This window comes from Rhagoletis pomonella, unplaced genomic scaffold, assembly GCF_013731165.1.
Source record: "Rhagoletis pomonella isolate Grant_MI unplaced genomic scaffold, Rhpom_1.0 Rhpom_scaffold_00002, whole genome shotgun sequence".
NCBI classification, from domain to species: Eukaryota; Metazoa; Arthropoda; class Insecta; order Diptera; family Tephritidae; genus Rhagoletis; species Rhagoletis pomonella.
This window is the reverse complement of record NW_023458556.1, coordinates 90,419,471-90,429,615: the sequence shown is the minus strand read 5'-3', so window position 1 is coordinate 90,429,615 and position 10,145 is coordinate 90,419,471. Positions and strand designations below refer to the sequence as shown.

Sequence of the window (10,145 nt, the reverse complement as noted above, 5' to 3'; positions counted from 1 at the left end):
GAAGGGGCTGCGGAGGATAGAAGTAGACGTTGTAATGGCGGAGCGCCTGCAGGAGATTCGTCGGTGGGGGTGCTTCACCAGCTGAAATGAGAACAATGCGAGAAAATATGAACGTTTTAAATGCAGTGGTAACTGCGTCTCAACCCGCACCCAATGAGCCTAGGGGCTTTGCTTCTATCGGACACAATCTTACACAAGCCACCTTGAATAACCGACCACATTTCACCACCAATATTGTAATTAAGCCACGGGATTGTAAGGTATCCTATGACGGCACGGGTAGAGTCTCGAATTTTCTCTTCAAACTTAATACGTTGTGTGAGCGCACGCAATGTACTGACAACAGTTAATGACAAGCTTCCACATATTTTTGTCAGGGCGAGCTGAGGAATGGTATTGCCTGTTCACTAAGCAAAATCCAGATGCGACTTCTCCTTTCTTGTGCTACTCTATCAGGCGGGAATTTGGCCCCTTAAAAAGTGATCATAAGGTAATGATGGAGATCTCAATGCGTCGTCAGAAGGCTAATGAATCGTATGATACTTTTCATACAGATATATTAGCCTGGAACGCTTAACTAAGGGAGCCGATGTCGCCGAACCTGCTGATGGACATATTGAAGAGGAATGTCAACAACAGCTTGAAACTGATGCTTTTTAATGCTGGTGCGTGACGTTGGTAGGAAAGGCGAACCAGGATCCTGGTACCGAACTACTCAGGAGGACATGTCAACGAAACCATGGCTATCACACCGCATGAATGGACAGGAGGAATGGATGGAGAAGTTGATCCCCAAGTGGAAAAGCTAAATTTCCAGAGTACAAGGAAACCGGACTATTCAGGAATACAGTGCTGCAACTGTGACAAGATGGGACACTCATACATCTATGACGAGGAAGCGATTCGGAACGTGTTCTGCTTCAAGTGTGGACAGAAGTGGGTTGTCACTCCAAGATGCCCCAGAGATCATCGAAAACAGGGAAACCGGAACCAGGGCGAGAAGGCAATCGGGGATTCTCGTTCGGCACCCTAGCTCCCGAAGCAGGGAGTACAGGAGCAACAGCCTCTTGTATTAAACCAAAAAGTAAGCCAATCCCAGCCAGAACCGTTCGTTTGCATGGAGATTTCTGTAGTTCGGAGAGTAGTACCAGTCCCTCGAGGGTTTCGCGCGGGTAATCATAACTTTCCCAGATAGTTCCGATAGTTATGATTCCGAGTGTATGTTTTCTACTACAGCCAATCCTCTGCAGGTTCGAATTCTTAGGCCTTCGCGTAGGGATGTCGCATGCCAGACTCAATTCCGAGATAGTTTAGAGCAAAGATAACAAGATTATGAACGCAGCCCAAACTTGTAGTTTCTGAAAATATCTGCAGTGTAGGAAAAGATATTCTAGCCGAGTAAATATGCATAAACTTCTGCAAAGTACAAAAATTCTGATAACTCCAGATGAAAGACCGCTAAAGATTAAACTACACGATAGTTTCGTAGTGGGTTTATTGGGTTCCGGAGCAAATGTTTCCATTCTTGGAAACGGATGTGAAGAATTCCTAAAAAGAAACAATTTAAAATATCATCCTTTGCATTGGTTTGTTTACACCGCTGGCGGAAATCAGCAGAAAATACTCGGCTCAATATCTTTACCAGCTACCTTTAAAAATATTACGAGGACTATTTGCTTTTATCTTGTACCGTCATTAATCCAAGAAGCATACCTGGGAGTTGATTTCTGGAAGGCATTTGCGTTAGCACCCGATGTATTTCCAACCGTTTCGTGTTTAGACTTTCCAAATGAAGATGAGCCAAACTTCCATCAGCCCACACCAGATCAGAAGATAGCTTTGAAAGAAGTTGTTCCCTCGTTCGAAAAGGTAGCACTAGGTCAAACAAGTTTAGTGACGCACCATATAGACACGGGTGATGCGGTTCCAATTAAAAGTAAGCATTTTCCTCTTTCACCACCGAGGCAAACGGAAGCCTATAGTGAAATTGAAAGGCTACTCAAGATGGGAGGGATTAAAGAATCGAATTCACCAATGGTGTAGTCCTGTGGTGCTAGTCCGGAAACCAGGACGTCAGGATGTGCACAGATTCCAGGAAGGTGAACGCGGTCATCAAGAAGGACTCGTATCCGTTGCCCCATATTAATGGGCTATTGAGCAGGTTAAAGGATACATACTTTATAAGTGGAATTGATTTGCTTTCTTTCAAATGAAATTAACGGAATCGTCTAAGGAAAAGACGGAATTTGCGGTTCCAGGAAAGCCATTGTACCACTTTAAAGTAATGCTTTAAAGTTTGGCTTGTGCAACGGACCACAAACAATGAGTCGGCTGATGGACAAAGCCATTCCTTCACGATCTCAAACTTCGAAGACCATTTGGAATTTCTGAAGGAAGTGGCAAAATGCTTACGGGAAGCGAGACTTACAATCAACGGGAAGAAGGGCAAGTTGTGCAAGAAGGAAATTCGGTATCTCGGGTACTTGATAGGGAATGGTTGTTTGAAGTCTCCTTGTCAGGTTCGCAAGTTTATAGGAATGGCAAATTGGTACAGGTCGTTTCTTATAAATTTCGCAGATTTGGCTGATCCCATGACAGATTGCCTTCGAAAGTGACCTGGTCCATTTAAGTTACGTCCTGAGGTGGTTGAAGCTTTGTAAAGCTTAAAGTTGCACTCTATTCAGCGCCTGTCCTGGCACAACCAGATTTTACTAAGGAATTCGTGATCCAATGTGATGCATCCAAGATTGAAGTAGGAGGCGTGTTATTCCAGCTCGATGAGGAAGGGGCAGAGCATCCCATAGATTTCGTATCAAAAAAGCTTAATAAAGCTCAGCGAAATTATACGGTCACCGAGTTGGAATGCCTCGCCGCAATAGTAAGTGTCAAGCGTTTCAGACCATATATTGAAGGATTGCCTTTTGGAATAATTACTGACCATTCAAGTCTCAAGTGGGTAATGACACAAAACGACTTGAGTGGCAGGCTGGCAAGATGGTCACTGCTGTTGCAACGATACAACTTTGGGATGAAGCATCGCAAAGGTTCTTTAAATGTTGTGCCGGACACCCTTTTGCGTTTCGACGTGGACGAAAACTCTTCTACCCCACCTATAAAAATTGACTTGGCATCACCGGAATTCGACGGCATAGAGTAATCGGAGCTTCGTTAAACAATTGAAAACAATCACGAAGGGCTATCCGATCTACGCATAGTCGACAATAGACTTTACAAAAGAGTGATGTTTCGAAGAGGTGTGGAAGAGGAAGAGGATTCGCTCTGGCGTTTGTGGTTACCAGAAGGGCTGACGGAGCTTGCAATCTAATGCTCACACGATTCCAATGCTAGTTACCATGGAGGTTGGCAGAATACCTTGGAGTGTGTTCGGCAGAAGTATTTCTGGCCACAGATGGCAAAAGGCATCCGCCTCTATGTGAACGGATGCGGAACCTGTAAAGCCGTGAAAGCCACCAATCAAGTGTCCAGACCACCTATGGGCAATGCCTTCGTCTCCGAGAGGCCATTCCAGCGTCTTTATTTCGTTTCGTAGGACCATATCCATGATCAAAGCGAAGAAAGCAGGTTTTGTTCATAGTGTAAAACCCTTTTTCCAAATACGCACTTTTGAAAGCGATGCAAAACGCCACGTCCGCCAATGTAATAAGCTTCTTCTTAGGACAGAAATTTTTCCAGCTTCTGGGGTCCCTCAATTCGTCCATAGTGATAACGGGAAGCAAATTCATTCCGAAGGAGATGCAGCAGTTTTTGAAAACGATTGCCATACGTCGATTCAGAGCTCCACGCGTAATTGGACAAAATATGATGCAACATGCGTCAGCCTATAACATCCTGGAGAAGCTTGGTAGCCTAAGGCAAGACGAAGTCCCTATTACAAGCAGAGCTGACAAGCCAGCAAACATTCGCGAAAGAACCTTGAGTAAGCGCAAGACAGAGCAGCCAACACGTACGACAAACGTACGAGAGTCTTGAATTACCGGTTAGGACAAGAAGTATTCTGGAAGAACTTCGCTCTTAGCAATTTGAGAGTTTTTTTTTATTTGGAACCGTCGAACGGAACGGACGTGTTTTTTCATCTCGCACGTCTTACTTCGCAATAATCGCTTCAACTGTTGTGTTGTTCCAGTCAATTAGTTATTTAATTTTAATTCAAATAGTTAGTCGCGGGTCAGTGTAACTAATAATTTTTTTCTGCACCTTAAATTTGGCGCTGTGTAATTATTATTTATTTGTTCATCGGTAAATTCATAACAAATTGCTAAAGCACTTAAGCTTGACGAAGGTAATTCACTCGCAGCTGGGTTTAGGAAATTAAAAGAGATTGAGGAGAGAGTTCAGCAGCAGACGGAACAGTTGCGACCGCTAATTGAGAGTGTCTCACACAAACTGGCTTAGGTGGAGAAGAAACTGGCAAAGCGAGTTGCTCTACGGTAGTTGAGTCGTCTGCCGCATATCTGTCTTGGAGGGGAATGTGCAAAAGGCAGAGGTGGACATAGGGATGCAAATTTTCAAAGCCAACATCGATACATCGATATTTCGATGTATCGTAAACACTAACATCGATGCCGAAAAAAATCGCCCCAAAACTATCGATACATCGATATTTTCCGATGTTTCTCTTTTTTAATAAGTATGTTACAGGTACTTCATGATTTGCAGGTTTTTACAGGAAGCTGTTAACGTACGCCACCTTCCATAAGGTTTATTAATGGCGAAAACCGCTTTACCTGTAAAACCTGGAAATCCTGAAATACCTGGAACCATCGGTGTAGCCAGAATGAAATTTAGGGGGGGCTCGACCCTATTAAGCTGGCATTTCAGGGTACTATTTTATATATATATAAGGAAAATTTGAAAGTTAGGGGGGGGAGAGGTCGAGCACCCCCCTGCCCCTACCTGGCTACGACCATGCCTGGAACTGACTTAATGCTTGTTAAAATTTTAAGAAAAACCTAGTGTCCAACTAAACTGCTACACTGTTAACATTTCAATGGGCGGTTTTTTGAATTTAATTAGATTTCCTTCCAATGTCATAATAGATTTGCTGTTTACGCGCAGATAATACTTACACTCACCTTAAGTCGTGTTGAAATACTGTAACTACGTCATGGAAATCGCCTATGTTCAACGTTGCCAATTGCTTTTATTAAGTGCAGGGCTGCCATCACCCGTAATACGCTTACCCAAAGGGCTCTGTCCCACGGTCAGTAATTATCACGATATTTGGATCGCGATCCATATTGATGGATTGATGGATCGCGCATGAATGCTACATGTTCAATATTTAGCGCGTCGGTATTTGCATATTTTTTTTGCTGGACGCTTATTATGACGCAAGCAAATATTTTTATTTTGAACGTATAATGTACAGATAATGCATTTATTATTTATGACAATTATTTTAAGATTTGTTCAATTTGTTTTGAAAGATTTTAAGCCCCGAGAGTGAAGGCAGAGCCGATGTTTACATTATGAGATTAAAAGATGTACTAAAGAAATGTATGGATCGCGTTTTGAAAGTGCTACACGCTCAATATTTATTGACGGTATTGCGATCCGCGATCCAGATTTCAAAATTTTTAGAAATTTTGCGATATGGATCACGATCCATCAATACTGCATACTACAACGTCAAAAAATATCGCGATACTTGGATCACGTCAATAAATACTGACCGTGTGACAGAGCCCAAAGAATACAACATAAAGATGTGAACGCAATGGTAATTTTGAACCGAAACTAAAGTCGATGTTTAAAACATCGTTAAAATTGACATCGATATATCGCCAATTTTACGATGTTGAGTAATAGGGCATTCGCACGCGGCGATTTTACAGGCAACAAAAGTTTAATACGAAGTTGAATGAGAAGTTGAAAGTGAAAAAGTTGCCATCCCTATTCAGACGAGGCGATTTTCGATTCAACACGAATCGTTATTTACATTATTCAAAATGAATTTAAATCGCAAAATTTGATCAATTGGCATAAATTTGGTAAGCCAAGTGTTGGTAGAAGTGCTTTTAGCGAAGCTGAAAGATAAAATAAGAGTAAAAAAGTAAAAAAGAAAAAAAAGTATGATGCAGAACAGTGTTGGCATTTTTGGTACAATTGTACTTGTTTTATACAATTTCATTTACAATATACTTTCCTACTACGCAGTACTTTTTAGTAAAATTTTGTAATGAATACTAAAAATATATAGCTCTGAAAATTCACAGCAAGAAATATTTTGTATTCTCTTTGGTTCGTCTGTTCGTATTTACCTTTGTAAGTTTTGAAAAATGGCTTCAACGAACCAGTATAATATAGCCTAGTCAAATTTTTAAAGAAACTTTTCGATACTAAGTTTTATTAAAACAAAATGTCGAAGTCAGCTTCATATAGAAACAAAGTCTTCGTTAGTTATAAGAAGAGATTTTCGTAAATATAATACCTTTACGGCACTCACATATTGACAAGATTTTACTATTTATTTTATTATTCTTTAATTTTAATTATCTGTTTATAAAATATAATGTATTCTTTAAGAAAAACTGTACAAACCTAAGATTAAATCTCTGCGAAACATCCAAAAACCAACATACTTTCGTAAAAATTTCTAGCTTTATTAATATTCTTTAGTTTTTAGCCCATTCAATTTTAGTATAATAAAGTTCAAGTTTAAATTAGCTGGGACTTACCGTTGAACTTGGCATTTTTTTTGTCGACGATGTCAGCCATTTTCTTCCATACGAAGTGTGTCCGACGATTTTTTTATATGGAGAAAACTAGCAACACCTTTATCAAAGAAATCTTAAAAAACTTAGTTATATTAAAATTTAATGGGCTAAAAAACCGCACGCTCAAGATAAATCTAGGAAATCGAATTAAAAAGCTCGAAATTTTTACGAAAGTGTGTTGGTTTTTTTTAATGTTGCACAAAGTTTGAACCTTTAATTTGTACAGCTTTTCTTAAAATATAAACCGTATTTTTACAAAAAATAATTAAAATTGAATACTATTAAGATAAATGGTCAAATCTTGTCGTAAAGTTTTGATAAGCACTTGAAATGCTATTAAAATGTCAAATTTTAGTACTGAATCCAAAGGAAAATGTCTCTTTTATCCATTAGTAATAACTTAAATATGCTTTTTGTTAAGATGTATACCTGAAAATGTGTGCATACATATTTGCGTTAAATGCAGTACATGTGCATGTGGAATCAATTTGTAAAAGTTTAAACTACGTAAACGTATGTACATAAACAATAAAACTTTCTCATGAATACCATAAACTCATTGGTCTTGAAGGGAATGTACTAAGAAAATATATGAGCGAATTAAAAAGTGTATATAATTTATAGCCGAAAAGTACATTTTTTGTATAGATTTCGTACTGAAGGAACAATTTAATTTCCCCAACACTGATACAGAATGTAAACAAACACAGGGTTGCAAGGAAAAAAAGTTGAACGAGCTCAAAGTTGGCTGGCGACCAATTTTGTTGAAAGCGATTAGTTGAAAGGCCGTTCGGACGAGGCGATTTTTGCTTTCAACTAAAAGTTGCCTGAAAAATCGGCGCGTGCGAAAGTCCTATAATTTTCAAATATCGATGGTAAACATCGGTTTTTTTGGCCGATGTTATCGATGTTTCAGAAATATCGATGCATCGTTTGCATCCCTAGGTGGTTGCATTAAGAAGGAGTTAGAAAGTGTAATGCTTTTGGTGTACCATTCAAAGAAGGGGAAAACCTTAAGAGTATTTTTAACCAAGTTTGTCTTTCTATTGACTTCTAGGCTCCTCAAATTAGGGATATTTTCCGCACAAAATCGTCAAGTGAAAAACTCGACAGTGCAATTGTGATTAAATTTCACTCCCCTCTCGATCGTAGCCGCACTTTACGCGCCTTTGGCGAATATCGCAAGAAAACTAAATCGGCGGTCCCCCCCTTCACCCCCTTGGCATTGCTGGCAGCTTTCATATTTTTGAGGGCCTCACCAAGGAGAATAGACGTTTACTGCAAGAGGCCATAAAACTGCGTCGTGAAAGAAAACTGCTAAAGGTGTATACATTTAGAGGTTTTGTGCATGTGAGAGATGAAAATAATAATAGCATATCAACAAGATTAATCAGCGATGATGACCTGCTGCCGTTTCGTTAGATGTATAGTTATGCATATATTTTCAGATATTTTTTGTTGTATTTTATATTTATTAAAGATAGCGCTTTTCTTGTTTCTGTTTTTCGTCATTTCTTCACTATCTTAAAGTTGTTTTTGTTTTTGCTTTTCCTAACTGTTATGACGAATAAATTAAATAGCCTTGCAGTACTTAATATTTTATGCAGCCGACAGAAAGGCTTTAATGTGGTTCATTTTAATGCACGCAGTTTAAACAATGAGAAGATGGATGTTGTTAGGAGGACTTTTGAATATTCGTGTATTGATGTTATTTGTGTGTCGGAGACGTGATTTAGGGCTGGTATATGTGATTCACACTTTTCCATTAATAATTATAAGCTAGTTCGGGCCGACAGATTAGATAAGAAGAGTGGTGGAGTGGCGATGTATTGCAAGAAATATCTAAAAACTCGCCTAGTTTCGCAATCGGTTGGTAATACCACTGAGTATTTGCTAGTTGAGGTATCTAATTCTTCATCAAAGGTCCTTTTGTCGTGTGTGTATAACCCTCACAAGTGTTGTAGCGTGAATGCGTTTTTTAATATATTGTCTGTTATAGCTGTCGATTATGATGATATTATCTGTGGCGATTTTAATATAATGTATGTGTCTAGTGTTGGTCTATCTATTGTAAATCTGTGTGTACCTACAAGGTACGGAAATAACTGTTGTCCTTGTCTGTTTGATTACTTCATTGTTTCTGATCCGTCTACTGTGTTAAAATTTGGCCAGATGTCGTTTATTTTTGATCGCAATCTAATTCTCTGTGCATTTGACACCAGTTTTAGTCATAATGTAGCAGCTAGTCTACATAACTTTCCTGACTATCGTCTGATAAATATTGATAGTCTATCTGCTGACTTATCCCGCATTGATTGGAGTGGTTGTTGGAGCCTAAGCTCTGTGAATGAAAAGTTGAGATTTCTGAATTAAAATGTTGTAAGCTTATTTAGGGCTCATGTTCCAGTACGCACTCATCTCAATCGATCACCGTCGTGCTTTTGGTTCAACAAAGTCGTTCGGTCTATGATTATAAAACGTAACAAATCGTACTCTATTTGGAAGAAGAACCGAACCGATATCAACTGGCAAGCCTATAAGTCTGTACGAAATAAGACAACTGCTCTTATTAAGTGTGAAAAGCGCAAGTTCTTTGGTAAAATGTTAAACCCACCCCATCCGAATAATGTTTTGTGGCGTAATCTAAAAAACCTTCGTGTACAGTCCAATTAACTTTGTTATGCTTGCTAGACTTCTCTAAAGCCTTCGACTCGGTCAACCATAGACTACTTTGCATAAAATTACGTAATAACTTTGGCTTCGGGGAGTCTGCTGTACGATTGATGAGCAGCTACCTAGAAGGTAGGACTCAGCGTGTAAGGGTAGGTACAGAATATTCTAGTCTTAAACCTATGTGTACTGGTGTACGGTGCAGCGAACAAAGGTGGCGCCGTCAGTGGTACCGCTACTTTGGTTTTGCCGATTTTGAGAGTTGTGGTAACTTGTAAATAAACCTTTGTTTACAAATCAGCGAAGAGAAATTTGAATTATAAGTGAAAAATCAGTTTAAATTGTGTTAATTTGCAATTTGTGAGTGATTTTTGAGTTGAAGACTGATGTGTGTTAAATTGCGACAGTGTAGCGCTGGGACGAATCGCTGCATTTTGTGTACATAGGTCACGGCAAAGCCGTTCTCGAAATGTTTTTTATTATTACAATTAACAGCATTTCCTCACAATGATGTTGCTTCTGCTCCAAGCAGCCTCCATTAGCAAGTTAACTAATCAATCCCGCTGAGATGCTGCCGCAGTTTTCTGCAGCAGCCTTAATTGCAAAGCAATGGAGTGCACTAAAACGTTTGCTGAAGCAGCAGAATGCAATATTTTCGCATTTAGCAAAATTAAAATACGTTTTTCGCTGTAAAGTGAACTGTTTTGGCAGTTTCAACTCGTTCTTTTCGCTCTATTC

At 39.3% G+C, this 10,145-nt stretch overlaps 1 long non-coding RNA gene across 5 annotated transcripts; it reads right to left on the bottom strand.

The window, feature by feature from the left end:
• Positions 1–7,672: 7,672 nt before the first annotated feature.
• On the bottom strand, positions 7,673–9,675 carry LOC118734160. 5 transcript variants are annotated; one of them, XR_004992349.1, is made up of 4 exons: positions 9,352–9,675; positions 9,152–9,297; positions 8,828–9,078; positions 7,673–8,758 (listed from the first exon to the last, which is right to left on the bottom strand). It is a non-coding gene; the product is annotated as an uncharacterized LOC118734160 (long non-coding RNA). The 5 variants fall into 5 exon arrangements; XR_004992347.1 differs by having other exon boundaries at positions 9,152–9,279; XR_004992348.1 differs by having other exon boundaries at positions 8,828–9,101; positions 9,152–9,675.
• Between the last annotated feature and the right edge of the window lie 470 nt (positions 9,676–10,145).